Raw genomic sequence first — 17,843 nt, 5'->3', positions numbered from 1 at the left:
AAAATAAGGCTTTTTGAAACTGTATTATATTTGTGCTAAGTTTTATTCTTTGTTAGAATATATTAGTGTAGTTTGTGATAGTAATTAAATTTTGGATTTATGCCATTGATATGAAGATAAATATTTTTTTAAGTTTTAATTTTTTAATAGTAATTTTTTAATAGTATTATATACAATAATATCACAACTTATGCGAACTTGAAATTACATGGTTACTTCTTTTACCTTATTTTATATTACACGTTTATGCTTGAAATTAATTTTCATTTGAAATATGCTGATAGATGAAACATCACTCTGCTTATCATATAGAATTAACAGCACCCTCATGTTAATCTACTCAACTTTCCTGCTAAGTTGCCAGTCATTGGTGACTAATTTTTGCCAACCTAACTTGTGAAAAATAGTAGCCATTTTAAAAAAGGATGGCATCCTGGAAATTACATAAAATAGCCATGTATAAACAAACTAAACATGCAAGAAACATCCATATTGAAACAATAAAAATTACATAAAACAAACATCTGTAATGAAATTCTCAAAATTTCATAAAACAGTAACAAATTAATTAAATTACCTTTCTGCTTTCGTGGTCTTCTATCTGTGTGCAGTGTAGTCTGTTTTGATTTAAAAAAATCTGATGCAGACATCACATAACTTTCTAGGACGAATTATTAAATTATATTAATTTTTTGCTGCGTTTCACTTAAACTTACTTCCACGAATTTCAATAGAGATACATTTCTCATTCAGTTGTCACTTTGCGTAAGGAAAAAATGCATAAAACCTCCAAATATCTTCAATAAAAATTGAAAATATAGAAAAAAATAAAAGACCAAAAAATTTAAAACAGTTAAAAAACGAATTTTTACAATTAAAATTGGAATTTCTGCACAAAAACAATCAATTTGGCCAGCGGGCAATAAGGCAGATTTTTCGTTGCACAAAAATGAAAGTTTACTTTTGGCCCCACTTAGCAAAAAGACACGGAAGGTGCAGAAACCACCTTAATTCACTATTCTGATAAGTGCCAAATGTAAATAAATATGGCTGTTATAGTAAAAAAAAAAATTGGCTTAGCCACACGTGAACAACTTTTAAATTGTTGATAATTATACAACTATTGCATGCAGATTAACTAAAAGAACCTTAACCGGAAAAACCTTAACCCAATGATAAGAGCAGCACCAATCATTTTTAAAGCAAAAAATGCACAATTTACCAACATATAAGAAATAAAAAACTGAGCTCAAAGCGCTGAGTAACAGTGTGTGTGTGTGTGTGTGTGTATATATATAATTCACTTAGTGCGAAATCAAGTTATTCTACTACTTGTGTAATTGCTGCAAAGTAAGTTAATAATAATTTATTTACTAAAGAACATTGATTATATTACCTCCTAAGATTAATTTTAGTAGAATTATCTTACTTTAAAACATTTTTCGAAATTGAACCTACAAACAAGTATGGACAAGTATGGATTCACTCTTTTAAGATAATTCTACTGAAATGAATCTTAGGAGATAATTTAATCAATATTCTTTAGTACATATATATATATATATATACAACTTTTGGCGCAGCCGATTGCAACCAAAAAGGGAGGTGCACAACTACATGTTATAGCAGTCCTACATACGGAATTTTAATGTTCTGAGGCTACTTGTTTTTGAGTTATGTGAGATACGTGGTATATAAGCACAGACGTCGTGAAAAAATCTCTTCTGAATCCATTTTAGATCGTTTTTTGCAACCCGTTTGGAAGGGGAAAAAAAAAAAAAAAAAGGAGTCCTTTATTCTGTCCTTACATATAGATGTCACGGAAAAATATTGTTAAATTGCATTTGATAGTGCTCAAAATGGATATTTTTGTTGAAATATGCAGCCTGAAAATTTTCGTGATTACAGTTACTTTTCTTTGTACAAGGAAGTAAAAACTGGAGAACTGTAAATTTTTTGGGATTGCAGAGCAAACTTGAACTGCCGTTCATGTACAAATTGACCTTTTTTAAATTAAAAACAAATTTAGAGAATTGCATGAATTAATGAAATGCGTATTTCTATGTTCTGTACTAATAAGCAAAATGCCATATTTCAGAAAAAATACAATGCTTTCCACACAGTGGCATTATGATTCATTACAACTCCATCAGTTAATGAAAACAAGCAGAAACAACAATTATAACCCTCAAGTTAAAACTGTTCAAATTACTATCGTTGCTTTTGAGATAGATGACAGCATAATGTGCGCACAACCATTAATGAGTTTCCAGATAAATACATTGTCGTAAAATTCTGGGTAACCTACTTTGGCAACATAGCGCTTTGCTCGGCGATTCTTTTTGGGTGGATAATCCGATAGTACTGAATTAATTTTGAAGCAATTAATATGCACCAAAGCTTAATAGTTTATGCATAATCAACAGACACAGTGGTCTCAAACTAGTGGAACTGGGCTGTTTGCGGCCCCCAATTAATTTCATATGGCCGATGAATGCGTTTGAATTATGTATTTGCTGCTAATATATTCTTGAAAAGATTTCAAGATTTTAATTATTTAAAGTCTGGGTTTACATTGTTTTCATTAATATTAAAAAAGGAACATGAATAATGAAGGAATCAGAAAATCTAAAACAAAAGTTAATTAATTTACAATGGGGTATAAATCTTATTCAGAGATTTGAATGTATCGATTGTATTAATTTTGATTTGTACTTCTCAAAAAATAAAATAAAAAAAAAACCTCAGTTATGAATATTTTGAATTACAAAATACAACCAATGAAAATGGTTTGCTGGTAGAAAACTGTAGATTAATATAAATCAATACAAATATCAATCGATAAATATAAAAATCAATATAAATTTGATTTTCCCTTCTGTGTTATTATTATGATTTATGTATGCTTTGATAAATAAGCAAAATTTAGAATTTAGTTCAAATGTTTTTTATTTTGTGAATGAAAAACTTTCATTTTGCTAAGAAAAAAAGTTCTAGCCTGTCAATTGCTTTCAGATTGTGTATTCAGGCAGGATGTGTTTGTGTTTGAAACCACTACTCAAAAAATGCCACACCCCTCTTGAAAAACTGCAATTAAGTTATAATTATGTTCACTACAACGGGAGTATGTTTCCTATGACGTCTAAGCAGAACATGACTTTTGGTAGGGTTGATGCTTAATTTCCATGAATTTAAATAATGGGTGATATGATTTACTGCAATTTCTAATTTATCCACTGCCAGTTAGGAGCTTGAGGAATCTTGTATAGATGGCGGTATCATCAAGATATTTTACAGTTTTGGTATTTAAAGGAACCGGCATGCCATTAGTATAAATATTAAACAAACTGGACCCAAGCACACTTCCCTGAGCTACACCACTTCTGATATACAAGATTCGTACGGTCCTTAAGAGTCCTTAAAAGTACTTAAATTTTTTGGAATCGATTTTTGGTCCTTAAAAGTCCTTAATTTTGGCCAAAATCAGTAAAAGGTCCTTAATTTTAATCATCTGAAATTTCTGTCTGTTTTTACGACTGCCATTTTGAGTGTGAATTAGCATTTTGGAGGAACATTTTTGGCGATTCACTGACGTATATGGTTATCTTTTGAATGGGTTCATGGGTTAGAATTTGTTTCTATTTTTAATATAAATGATGGGATACTCGAGTTTCTAAGCAAGAAGTGAAACATAAGCATTTCGAAATTCATTTATTCTAATAAAGAGCTCTTAAACAATTTTCGCTTTTGGGAGTATGAATTCTTGTTCTAAATTTGGCGACTTGTCAACATTTTGGCGATTTTCAGACCAGTTTCTATAGAAAATTTTTAATTCTGAAATCAGAATTTTTCGACGATTTTTTTTAAAAACATTATAACTTTGATAAATAACATTAAAATAAAACTATTTTATTTTCTGCTGCCATATTATAAAGTTTTATTTTGGCAACTTATTATACAATATTTTGAATCTGAAAAATAACAAGGTATAATGCTATAAAGCACAATTTACGAAACAACTCTTAGCAAAAGCAAAATTCTATGTAATTAATTAAAAATATCTTCTTTTTAATTTTTTCGTAGTAAGCGTTTTTCCCATGTAATTGTCTCGGAATATTCAAAATTCTCAGAATATGCATCAGTTTCATCTATAAAAGTAATTTTACACTTTTTCCTCCTTTTTTTTTTCAAAATATTTCGGGCTTTTTGATGTTACAGAATTGGTTGGGATAATTTTTCTTTAGTGTTTTTGACATTGCAACTTGGAAAATTTAGAACGATTTGAAAGCAAGATTTATAGACCCACGATTCTAGAAGATTAAAGAAATATGTGACAAAGTGAAAAATGTCTTCATGGTATCAACGCGTAATGGATGTATTTTACAGAATGTTTGCGATGAATTTCTTACTCTTTGGAGAACGTCTGGAAGAACAATGAAGACATGAATAATATTTGAGTGTTTTATTCCTGATACTAAAATCTTTTTCTTAACATGTTTATCTTCCCTTTATTTTCTCTACTTTTCACTAGACACAAGCATGGAAAATATCAAAAATGCTTCTAATCGTATCACTTGGGCAGGCATTATAGAAGGGGATTTTTTTATTAATACAAAAATTAAAAACTTATAATTTCAAAGATCCATCTAATATGTTTTAATGCATCATACACAGAGCTATGCATCATACACATTTTCCCATTTGATGCAATCTCTGTGGATCCTAAATTCGACTGCATAGTGCCTTTCTAAATTCTGCTTCCAATGCCTGTCTAATTTGTAAAAGTTTCGCCATTTCTAGATTTTGTTGTTTGGTGTGTCACTAAATTCTTAAAATTCTGCCACATCAGCTCCGTAACCGGCCTTTACCATATATATATTTCATATTTCTTCTGAATTCCATATTACTAAAGAAATTAAATTATTCACTTTTTCTATACATTCTAAATGCATTTAGTGATTTTATAAAAACAGAAATCCTTAATTAAATCCAAAAATTCTAAAACGAAAAAGAAACATGCTGAAGAAAGAAACTGAATACATAATGAAAATTATTCTTCAAAGATATGTGCAGTTATTATTATGTAAATTACGCAATTGTTTATAATTTTAGCCTTTACTATAATTTTCCATTTCTGTTTCCTCATATGATAGATATATTGAGCCAGATTATAAATTAAAATTAAATTGTATAATTTTTTACCACTAGTCCACCTTCTTAGTTTGAATTTGACTGTTCTTGTTTAATTACGTCACCGTGAGATATAATTGACTTTGTTAGCATCAGAACATGCGTTTATGTTTGTTCTAAGTTCTTTTCAAATAAGAGGCTTATTTAAACCTTTGTCCGATATTGTAGTTACTTTCAGACATAGTGATAATTTGCTTCACGTCTATCGGGGGTTTTGGACAATTTAACTTTTACCAGATCAAGTAAACCCTCATAGGTACATTGTGGAGAGGTTGACAAATTAGGAGATAAAGCATGCAGAAACTAGCAAGAGCATTGGTTTGCATATTGAGACAAATCTCTTATTATTGTTAGAAAATATGCTTAAAGAGAAGGAAATCGGTATAAACTAGCCAAAATGTTTGGGAAGGCTTCAAATTAAAATGACTGATAAATATTTTGTTGAGTGTTGTTGATACAAAACATAAATGTTTTGTAGCTTTTAATGTGTAATTATTCTAATATCGTTTAAGAATCAGTGTCATAAATAACATGTATTTTCAATTGTGAAATTTTATTAGGTTTTGATTTTAATAGGGCTTTTTTAACAAATATTGTTAAAAAATAAAATTTAATAGTGGCCATGTAAATCCATGACTAAGGTTACCTATTTACCTAATTTAATTATTTATAACTAAGTGCTTACCCTTAAAAATTATCTCTGTATATTAAAGCGAGTTATTGCCTATCATTAATACTCACTGTGGTCACAAGATAAAACACAAAAATGTAGAAATTCAAGTAAAGCTTATTCTTTGCATCTAGTGAGACTTAATACAAAACAGCTTATCACCTCTGGTGCTTTAATGGCTTATTGGAACCTGAAAGTATACTAACTAGGTTACAATCCCTGGAACTCTACACAAAGCTATGACACTAACTGCATCAGAGCCTAACTTTTAACACTTGCCAACCGTGCCTACATCATGCCTTTCGGGTTTGTTCTAATCAGCAGGTCTCTCTCTAGACAAGCAGCAGCGGTGATAACATTCAGTCTTTTATTATGAATAATGCTGATTATGATACTTCTCATTTTAACCTATGCCGTTTGACATAAAATCTACCTGCTATTTACTAAACCTCTAGACAAGCGATTCTCAACCTTTTGACTAATGTGTACCATCTGAATAAAAATTGAAAACCTTTAGTACCACCAAAGTACTACTACTACTACCACTTGTGAACAAAAGCTCAGATCGCATCAATTTACGAGTGTTAAGAGAAAAAACTCGATCAGGATGTTGGGGTTTTAATTTTTGAAATAAATAGTTAAAATACTTTGCTTCTTTGTGTACCACCTATTTTTTTCTTGCGTACCACCGATTGAGAACCTCTGCTATAGACTGACCAAGTATGTGACAAAATAAGACATAAAAAAAATCAACATAAAGCTAACTATTAGCAAAACGTAAATGTCACTTATTTTCTTTCAAATATGTCCAACCTATTATAAATGCTACTTGTAAAATAATTAATGCTACTTGATAAACTGCATGAAGTTTATTTTATTCTCAAACTTATTAATAATTATGTTAATTAATTTATGTTTGGTAATAATGCTTACTACTTATGGATCTATTTTATTTTTAGGATGGTATTAGAAAAGTGAAATTCAGGCATAGAATAATATTTTTAATTGAATTAAATCAGTTCCCATATGCACATTGGTCCTTAATTTTTTTCATTAATGGTCCTTAAAAGTACTTAATTTCCGTGTGCAGAAATGTGTACAAACCCTGATATATTTTTGGGTAGAATATGTATTATTGGTTTTCACCAGGAATGTACGATTTTTTAAATAACTTTTTAGAAGTTTAATAAAGTTGATGGGAAATCGAGCAAGGTGTAGCTTGTAGAGCAAGCACTCATGCCACACCTTGTCGAAAGCCTTCTCATCTAAAAAAAACAGCTTGCAATAGTGTTCTTTTTAGAGAAAGAATTAGCAATGTACTCTGTTACATTTAGTAGCTGGTGAGTAGCGCTGTGGCCAGCACGGAAACCATACTGTTTGCTTCGTATGATGAATGTTGTCTTTGAGATGTTTGGTTAATCTTTTCTTTGAAATTCTCTCAGAAACCTTCCCCATGCTTGGAAGTAAACTTCTGGTATGAGTTCAGTTCTTTAGGATTTTTGCCAGGTTTGAGAAAGGTGATAATGTTCACGTGCTTCCACTGCTGTGGAAAATAATTTAATCTGAAATGAGCATTTATAATATGGGAGCACAGCATAGTTTTTGAGGAACATTTTCAGTATTCTGTTCTAGACACCGTCAAATCCTGGGGCTTTATGATCTTTTAGATTTTTAATAATTTCTTTGACTTCGGTAGGAAAAGAGGGATTAATACGATTAGCGGTCAGGGAGATGGGTATTGAAGTTGTAAACCTCTTCTTCTACATCTTCGTCTTGATAAACATTATTCGTACTGAAAGTTTTCTCAAGCCATATCTTTTTCGGAATAAATAATGCCGTTAGCGGAGTTCAAAGGGCCAATATTCAAGTCTTGATTTTTCCTCAATGCTTTTGCAATTTTCCACATGGTACTTTGATTATAATCTATAGTATCGAGTAGATTATCCCATGTCTCTGATCTCTGCTCTTCTAAGGCAGTTTTAACATCATGAATTTTTTCTATTAAAATTGTTTTTGCTGGCCGAGGCAGCAGTCCTGCGCCGTGCAATTAGTCATGTGCAATTCTGCGCCGGTCCTGTAGTTCCGTCAGGCAATTCTTATCTTTAATTTTATTATGAATATGTTCCAGGAGTCTAGGTTTCCTATATTCTTCAAAATGTGTAGACTTTTCAAGCGCAGTGTTAATACTATGATTAATTTTTGTAATCTGATCTTCAGTGTAGAAAATATCGGTGAGATCCGGGTGCACAGGTAGTTTGATCAGGGTATCTGTGAATTTATTCCAGTTGGTAATCTTTTTGAGAGGAATATTTTTCTCGAAGCCATAATAAGTGAAATTTATGGGGAGATGATCTGACTGGAGCTGGTTTTTAATGCTAAGATATGGAATTTGCTGGTTGTTTTTAGTGATGACGATGTCCAAGACTTCACCTGTTCCTGTGTGATGATACCTTGTGGGGTTGTTAGGGCCGGAAATTTTGAGATTGTTAACAAGTGCATAGTTATTGAAAATATTTCCATTAGCATTGGGACGTCTGGAGTTCCAAGCAGTGTGCTTAGAATTGAAGTCGCCTGTGATGACCAGGAGAATGATATTATTAAAGCAACTCAAATCACTGGTACTGATGAAATTATTTAGAGCATTAATATGCTGAGACGAAGATAACCGGTTTGTTGGTGCATGAATGCACTGCCGTGAATTCTGTTCTTGTGTTGCCTATTAAGTCATAGTGAGCCAAATGCAAGTTATTCTTAACTAAGATAAGAGTTTCACCTTCTCTGTTATGAGTGCGATCTTGTCTGTAGGTCTTGAAGCCTTGAGTTTTAAATTTATTGCTAGCATTTAGATGAGTTTCATTTGCGAGAAAGGTATCTATGTCATGTTGATTTATATATTTTAGAATTTCGGCATTGTTATGCCGAATGCCATTGGCATTGAAGAAAGTGATGTTCAGACTGCTAGGAGCAGTAATGTGGAAACTTGTGATTTTGCTATAGGTCCTAGAACTCATAATTAATACTGGTTATAAGTTCAAAAGTTTCACAGCCAATCTGGATTTTAACCAACAGGGATTTAGCTTTAAAAAATCTTTAAAATAATGATTTTCCTTGAGTGATAAGATTCTTAATCGAATTTAGGAAGTCTTGGGTGGAGCTGTTATTTTCATTAACATTATCTGTGCTCTGATTGGTCGGGCTGGTTTTTCCTCGTTTGCATTTCTATTACTGCTAGTAGCAGAATATTTGACAGGCAGCGGCGGGAAATTTTCCAAGTCTCTGGTTGGGGGTTGTTTTTAGCATTTTTGAACTGTTCTCATCTAGCTAAGTTCAATTTTTTCTCTGATATTATCAGAGTGCATTTCGCACCCACGATAAGTCGAGACATGAAGTCTTCCGCAAAGGGTGCAGGTACCAGGGAGGTTTTTGTTTTTCCAACATGTGAACGTGGCATGATTTTCTGCACATTTCATACATCACATCTTGTGTTTACAGTAGTTTTTACTATGCCTGTACTTTTGGCAGTTGTGACACTGCTTAGGGCTGGGCGTAGTTTTGAATGACTTGATCTGGTCAAGAAGGTCTAAAATGTAGGTGATCTTATAAATAGCTTTCCCTTCATGGCTTCTTTTAACTTCTGCTAAAAACATAAGTATTTTAATAATCTCACCATCGATATTCTTTGTAAATAGTTTGACGGATTTTATCGGAATTCCTCTTTCTTTTAACTCTTCTACAATATCTTCTGTGTTAGTGTGTGCAGGCAGTCTTTTTATAACCGCACATATTGGTTTTTTGTTGGGTAATGGAAATGAATGGTATGGGATGGTTTTCTCATCCACAAAAGTAGTAGTATTTTTGTAATCGTCGGAATTTTTTACTTTAATATGAATTTCATTGCCTTTTAAGTTACACTCCATTTGGGTTGTGCATTTTTTAATATCGTCTCTAAGTTTTTTCCAGTCTTGAACATCGTACACGATAATTGGGGGTATCTTTTTGGAAGTCTTATATGGTTTAATAAATTCACCTTCTTCATCTTGGGTAATCCTCTGTGAATTTTGCGAGCTTATAACCTGAATTTCCATGTCATCCTTAATCAGCAGGGGCGCATAATTATTTTTTGTGGAAGTGATCGAGACGTCACTAGTGTCACTCAGGTTTCATTTGTGCATTTTTCTTAACTTGATCCGCTCATCATTAGGGTTGTTATTAGCATTTTGCTGACTATTTTGGGTTATATGCAGGTCATCAGTTAATTTTTATTAACCTCAGCAATGTTAGTCTTGCTGTTTTGATCGAGAGCAAATTTGAGAACTTCTATCAGGTCACTAATTTCTTTAGCACTTTTAGGCCCGACTTTCGCATATCCCTGAATAATTTGATTATGCTTTATTTTAATGCTTGTAAGTGCATTATTAATATCCTCAGATGTGCCATTCTTACATAACTGCAAAATTATGCCTTTTTCCTTAACCTAGTTGTTTTCAATTTCTGCTCCTATCCTTTCACAATTATCCATTTTAACCTTACTTTGAAAGCTTTCGCTAACATATCCCTGAGCAAAGCAATGTCAATTGTGAAGTCATCCTAACATAATAAGAAATCCTAACATACAATACATAAGATACTGTTACGAAATGTACAGGCGTGGTAAGATGGCTTCCTCGCAGAGCAGTTTCAGGGTTGCCATAAAAAGGGCAAGGGAAGGCAGGGTTGCCACATTTGGTGAGAAATCGCCCATTTGGCAACAAAATGGGCGATATACCATGGACGGATGGAGAACCTTCTAGAACGAATTCTTACCGGTTTAGCCCAGAATGTTCTCGAACACAAGCCAAAAGCTATATAAACCCTGCTGGTCCGCAGTTAGTATCAAGAGTGCCTCGTCGAGAGGCATAGAGTGCGAGATAGTTAGTATTGAGTGTGTCTTGTCTAGCGAATTAGTCCGTGCGCAGTCGATCGAGTTGACAGCCGGGCAACAAGTGCCGAGTGGGTCATCGAGTGCTATGAAGGAGTCTGTTAGTGTATCGCAGTTAGTACATCATCAAGAGAGCATGTTGAGCTCTAGGAACGACTGAACCAGATTCGAGAGCTGTGCTCGTGTGTCGTCGAGTGCATTGCGAGTTGTAACGTGAAGTGTCTCGAGAGTACGTGGAGTTTCGAGAACGACCAAGCAGAGTCGGGAGCTGAAATCTAATGCTTTGCAGGAAGCTGTCTCCACCATTATTGCCTGACAGTGTGAAGGCTGTGTCACTGATTGTTCCAGAGTGTTTATAGTAAGATCTTCGATGATTAAAAAGTGTTATTGGAGCTGTTAATATTGGCTAAATAAAGTGTGTTTCGATACTTCATCAAGTGTCGTCGTTATCCACTCCAAATCTACGAACCCTGTACGAACGTGAAGGAAGAAAATAATGTAACAACTGGTGTCAGAAGGAAGAAAATAACATAACAATACTTACGAACTTGTTTGCACCAGGTATGTCCTACTCTCCGCAAATCCAAAGCTCTAATGATGGTCGTATGAATTGAATATATGACTTGGCTATAAATATCTGAGTCAGTTGTCATTGCACAGTGTAATCATTGTTTCATTTTTTTAACAGGATTGTAATTTCAGTCAGTAAGTTTTGAAATTTTCAAAGATTTGCTGCTGCTAGTACATTACATCTGCTTGTAATAATAACATCATGTTTTTTCAGGTTCACACTGGAAAAGTGCATTCAGTTACCATTCTCCTTCTCTTTTTAGCCCAAAGTGCATTAACCCAGAAGAGCTATTAATTTTGTTTTGGCATTGTGCATCGAAAACTTTAAATGTCCGTTTCACTTTTCAAATTCTTGCTACCAAATGTTAGAGCCCTGCATTATATTTCAAGAAATTAAATAATGAAAAATCTGCATAAATGTATATATTTTTCTTGCATTGTGATAAAACAACGGTACTTAGAGCCATCAAATTTTGAATAACGTAATCATCCACTGAATATGGACATCTGGAAGCCCTAATTTGGAATTTGTTTTATTTTCCATTTCATATTTTGTGACCCTTTAATGAATTTTTGATTAACAAACTCAACGATTTCAAAGCGAGCAATGGCAACACTGTACAGGGGGAAAAAAAAAGAAAACTTTTTTATCTTCAGCATGCAAGACTGTTTATCAGAAATTGTAAAGATATGCTCATTTAAAAATTATTTTGCAATATTGCTGTTGAATTGAATTTTATGGTTTAAGTGTGAAGAACATGATATATAATATATAAAGGTAACTCACAAAACATAAATAAAAAACACCTTTTTGGGAGTAATGTGAAATCTGAAGGCTTTCAGATTTCTTTTTTTTTTTAAGGCCAAAGGAGGGTTAGCACAGGTCTATTGGTCTCGAAAAAACACTTTGCATTGAATCACTATAGATAGCTGTATAACTTTTCAAATTGTTGCCACCAAATTTTATTGACCTGTATTATATTTAAAGAATCTGCATGATTGTATGCATGCTTCTTGCATTGTGAAAAGCAGCGTTGCCTAGAGTCATCAAATTTTGAATAACATAGTTTTCCCCCCAAATATGTCCATTTGGAAGCCTAAATTTTGAATTTGTTTTATGTATTTCTTATTTTTTTAAAAACTTTATTGACTTTTTTATTAAGAAATACAACAATTTCAAAGGAAGCAGTGGCAACACACTGTATGGAATAAAATATTTCTATCTCCAATGTGCAAGGCTGTCAATCAGAATGTCTAAAGATATACTGTTTTTAGATATTTTTAGCCCAAATGCTCTCAAAGCATGTATATGTGTGTAAATGAAACCCCCCTTGAACATAATAATATAAAGCTTTCATTTTTTTTTTTTTTAACTGGCTGTTTTCACTTTCGAGTTCTGTATTACTGCTAAATTTAACCCTTTGACTACCAAGGGTTTTCTCTAAGGAAGCCCATATTTCCCAAAATTGCCGTGAGAAAAAGGAATTTTCTTGAATGCCAAACGGCCTTTACTACTTTATACGGGGACTTATGTACTTTTAATATATTGTCTTAATTTCTTCGATATATTTAGGGATGTACATATATGTCTACTTTTTTAAAAGCATTAAAAAATTAATATTCTAGGCCATATGTATGTACGTAAGTAAGAAAAATAAATAATATGTAAAAGATTAGATTAGCAGCATAGGTTGGTTTCCTTTCTCTATTCTAAAAATAGCAGCATCTATTTGCACTGCGTCATTTCGAGAGAAATCTATATCATATGACTGTTACGTAATTCTCGTGATTTAAATAGAACTAAAACTCAAGCAGCCAATAATAATTTTACAGCAATATTAACTGTCCTATCAAAATGCTTTGAGAACCAAAACTAAGTTTGACTTAAGATTTCAGCATGAGCATAACACACTTGCTTTCCATGCTTTGGCATAGCTAGACTGCTGTCTGTCTGCTGCTGCTTTCTTGCTACAAAGTTATAAAAAATTTAAGCCTTTTGGAATAGGCACATTTAATGCGCCGACTTGTGTGTAGCCGTAACATGTTGCTGAAAATAAAACCAAAGATTTAATCTGCATTTGCCTCTACTTTTTTAGTCATTATGTATCAACACTTCTACGCCATCCAAATTCCTCCTCCTGCTCTTCAGTTATTTCTGACTTTGTTTATATTACATGTATATATATATATATGAATTTCAGGCTTTTTAATTGATTTTATTTTTCACCAGTTTTTTTGCTTTCACCAATTCAACAAATTTTCAAATATTTTTACTTCACTAACATTTAAAATTACAAATTTTCTTTCTCTTCCTGGAAGATCATTTTTCTGATTAATAAATGTTTATATATATATAATATATTTATATACATATACATAATACATATTCTGAATTTATATACAGTCAAAAGTCGTTAATTCGGACCTCAAAGCTACAAACTTTCTGTGCATGTGTAGCGTTGACGCATGCGCGTAAGACCTTTACGGCTGCGAATACGCGTGTGCGCATGCACAAAATACGTTTACAAATGCGCGTTTAATGTATAATGGACGGTATAAGCTAAGCTAAAATTATCTAATTCAGTTAATGTTGCAGATTGCGTTGTTCCTTAATCTTCGAATTGGACTCGGCTTATTATTTTTTGCAGACTGTTAGAGCAATTTTATAAAAGTAAGCTTGAACTTTCGATTTTGTCAAATAGAATTTCTGATATATATATACTAATATGTAAAGGATCTACAAAGCAAAGTATGTTTTGAAGTCCATTAAACAAAAAGTGGAATTGCTAAAATGGATAAAGGCATATCCTTTGTTTATCTAAACTTTAACGTTTGTTTATCATTAACGCTGGTTGGAAGTTGATCTGTCAGCACTATCATCATTGTCCTGCTTATAACAGGTCACTGTAGAATCTGAAGGAAAGTTTAGGTTATTCGAATGTGCCAAAGAATACCGGCTATCGACCTGAAGAAGGATGTCATTTTGAACAACTTTCTAAGGGAAACTGGCTTGTATTTGCATTACATATGAGGAAAATTAGAAAAATCGACCATGCATCCAGCCCTTTAACCATGATATGAAACCAGATCAAACTACCAGTATTCAATAGTCTTAACCAGTCGTAGGAAAAATCTGAAGAAAATGCTTACAATACAGTCAAAAGTCATTAATTCAAACGACCATAATCCGGAATGATCTATAATCCGGACCTCAAAGCTACAAACTTTCTGTGCATGATGCGTTGACGCATGCGCGTAATACCTTTATGCATGCACGTTTATTGTATAACGAACGGTATAAGCTAAGCCAAAATCTAAAGCTACAAACTTTCTGCGCATGCGTCGCGTTGACGCGTAAGACCTTTACGGCTGTGAATATGCGTGTGCATAATACGTTAACACATGCACGTTTAATGTATAACGGATAGTATAAGCTAAGCTAAAATTATCTATTTCAGCTAATGTTGCAGATTGCGTTGTTCCTTATTCTTCTAATTGGATCCGGCTTATTATTTTTTGCAAACTGTTAGAGCAATTTTATAAAAGTAAGCTTGAACTTTCGATTATGTCAAATAGAATTTCCGATATATATTTACTAATATGTAAAGGATCTACAAAGCGAAAGTATGTTTCAAAGTCCAATTAACAAAAGTGGAATTGCTGCAAAAATGACCTAACCATTCCGAAATCTGTTTATCAATTTCACGCTGCTCTGCGGCCTTAAGTTGATCTGTCAGCACTATCCTTATCTTCAGGGCAGATGTTTTTATTTGGCTTATAATTCCTTACTAAATGTAGTATTTCATCTCGATGTATTCCGTCTTTGATATGATTTAAATCTAATTCCTCGTTATTATAATTCGCTTTCGATAGCGAAGAAAGTGACAGAGGTTATCGAAAACGAAAAAATTTCGATTGACAAATTAGTCTGTATTCTCGACACAGCAATTATAGGACTTGAACAGCATAACTTTGTAACTGAACAAGAAATTATGTCTGTTTACAGAATTAAAGAGAATGTATTATCACATAAAAAACAAAGCAACTTAAACAACTTACATTGAAAGAAATGTTTAATAAAGTAAACAAATAAATAATAAGCTTTTTTTTTTTGTTTGTAAATTTTGATACTCTTTAGATCATAATTGTTCTTTATTTCATAAATTACGGTTTCATATTTTTAATTTTATAATTTCTGCATGCCATCTTACCAGATTTAAACTGATGATGTATAATCCGGAACCGCCGAAGTCCCGATGAGTCCGGATTAACGACTTTTGACTGTACAATATACAAGGTGTTGGGGATAAATTTGACAGTTTCGTAAGGAAAAAGAAAATCCGCTTGTATGAGTAGTAGCAAAGGTCTTCATTGAGTGCAAGCTTCATAGTAGAGGCTGCAACATTCATTTCACACGACAAAGCCCGAATTCCAATGCCAGGGTTCTTCAACACCTGTTCCTGCAGATTTGCGAGGAATTCTGCTGTATGAACACAATCAGATCGTCTGCTAGGGATCTTTCTTCTTGCTACATCCTCGTAGTCACCATTACAAGTCTCTAATTCATGCCTGATTGTTTTTACTGTGTTTAGGGAGCATTGGGCAGCAGTCATAATATCCTTATTTTGATGGCCGGCACGAATCATTATGATGCAAGTTATTCTCTTCCATGATTCAGGTAGGTTCCAGTCATTCATCCTTTCTGACATCTTGTATATGAATGAAGAAAGGTCCAAATTTTTAAATGACGAGTAGTGTGAGTGTGTGTGTCAATACCTCCAACCTACGGAAAAATATAATCAATTATAAATATGTCAAATTTATCCCGAACACCCTGTATATTCCTATAATGAATCTTTACCATTTTCCTCACTGATATTCAAAATATTAAAAATGCCTTGCAATTCCTTTGTGGCGTCTAAATAAAAACCATGTTTTCTAAAGCTGGACTGTTTTAAACTGTGTTCTCGGAGACTGCTTCTCATGCACTGACTGTAATATGGTAGCCTCTAGCAAAAATTGCAACTTAGTTACCTCCTTTGAAGTGCTTGCATTTTCACAGCATTCAATTTTGTGTATCTGTTTTGAATGATACCGTTTCTGTAATGACATTTGAAAGCTTTGGTAATACATTGGTCTCAAGCCTGAATGAGAGAAGTCATATTTGCAGGAAGAAACTTTAATTTAATGTTCTTCTGAATGATATCAGAGAGGCGTGCAGCATAGTTATCTAACAGTAAAGCTATTTTTTGGTTTTTCTGAATATTTTTAGTTAAAGGAAAATTCTTGGCTCTTCTATACTAGCATTACGGCATTTTCCATCTACCTATAACTACCATCCGCATCATTTTGACCGCTTGCTCCGAATAGAAGAAAAGGCTCGCTTTTTGCTAATATTATGTAAAGTTAATGCTTCTAATGATACATTTTGCTAGTTTAATAAGTAAATAAAGTAAATTGAGTAAATACATTTGACCAAAAGAAAATTTAATGTAACAAAGAGCAAAATAAAGTGAGTAAATATATTAATCAAAGGATAATATAATATAATGAAGAGCTAAAAGAAAAAAAAAATCACTTTAGATACTTTTAAATTTCTTATTATGTTACAAATTATAAAAATTTTCTATATCAAATAAATATATTAAAGATTACACATGTTAGTACTTACATTACTCGGTTTTGCAGTGTATACAGATTACGAACTTTTTAATTTTACCTGTACAGGTTCCACAAACATATTTTTTACAGTATTCACAAGTATTCAGAGTTTTGTTATCTTTGCATGCATTTATTTGGCATTGTTTAAATTTATGGGAAGGCTTGATGCAAATATCAGTTCTCTTTTCATGAGATACAGGAAGCTTGTGAATTTTGGATGAAATGTACATCTTTCAAAGATCCACAATCGTATTCAAAATAAAATCACAACACCTGATAATCTTATATTCAGTTGTTTCCTTGTAAATTATCCATGAACTTAATGCCAAATCAAGAATATAAAGGGGAAAAAAAAAAAAATCTTGAGCTTGCCAATGTCTGGATAAGGACTTCACTGAGTATTTTCTGTTCATCTTGTCCAAAATTGAACTCCATATTTGGTCAAATCGTATAAATTCACAACTTCTGATGTCTTGTTTTCATCAGATGCGATTTCCAATGTTGGGTGCCTGATACTCTTGAGCAAGACGTTCTTGTTTTTTCCCTTGATAAGATGTGTTATATTGACATGCTTAACAATCTTACTACAAGAGAGCTCATCTCTCATATTTCTAAAAGAATAAGGTACTTCTCTTTTTGAACAATTTATTGTGCCAATGCAACTTAACCCAGAGCTCGTCATTTCTTTTTCTAATTTCAGTGAAGTAAAAAAATTGTCCGATGTCAGCATTACTTTCATGTACTACTTGAGTTACTATCAGTTATTTTTCTCCTTGTGTACAAAGATGGCCCAGCTTCTTCTCATAAGACATTCTGCTGAGGAAGTCTCCCTGT

The 17,843-nt window shown here is 32.7% G+C and overlaps 1 protein-coding gene across 2 annotated transcripts in view; it reads left to right on the top strand.

Annotated features, from left to right (window-relative positions):
- The window catches only part of Ddx1 (ATP-dependent RNA helicase Ddx1), a 193,717-nt gene that overhangs the window by 19,466 nt on the left and 156,408 nt on the right, over positions 1-17,843 (top strand). The window lies entirely within an intron of this gene.

Source organism: Stegodyphus dumicola, chromosome 10 (assembly GCF_044657685.1).
Source record: "Stegodyphus dumicola isolate Sdum_Otavi_A_Nest chromosome 10, ASM4465768v1".
Classification (NCBI taxonomy): domain Eukaryota; kingdom Metazoa; phylum Arthropoda; class Arachnida; order Araneae; family Eresidae; genus Stegodyphus; species Stegodyphus dumicola.
Note: the sequence above shows the minus strand (reverse complement) of the source record. Positions and strands in the feature narration are given on the sequence as shown.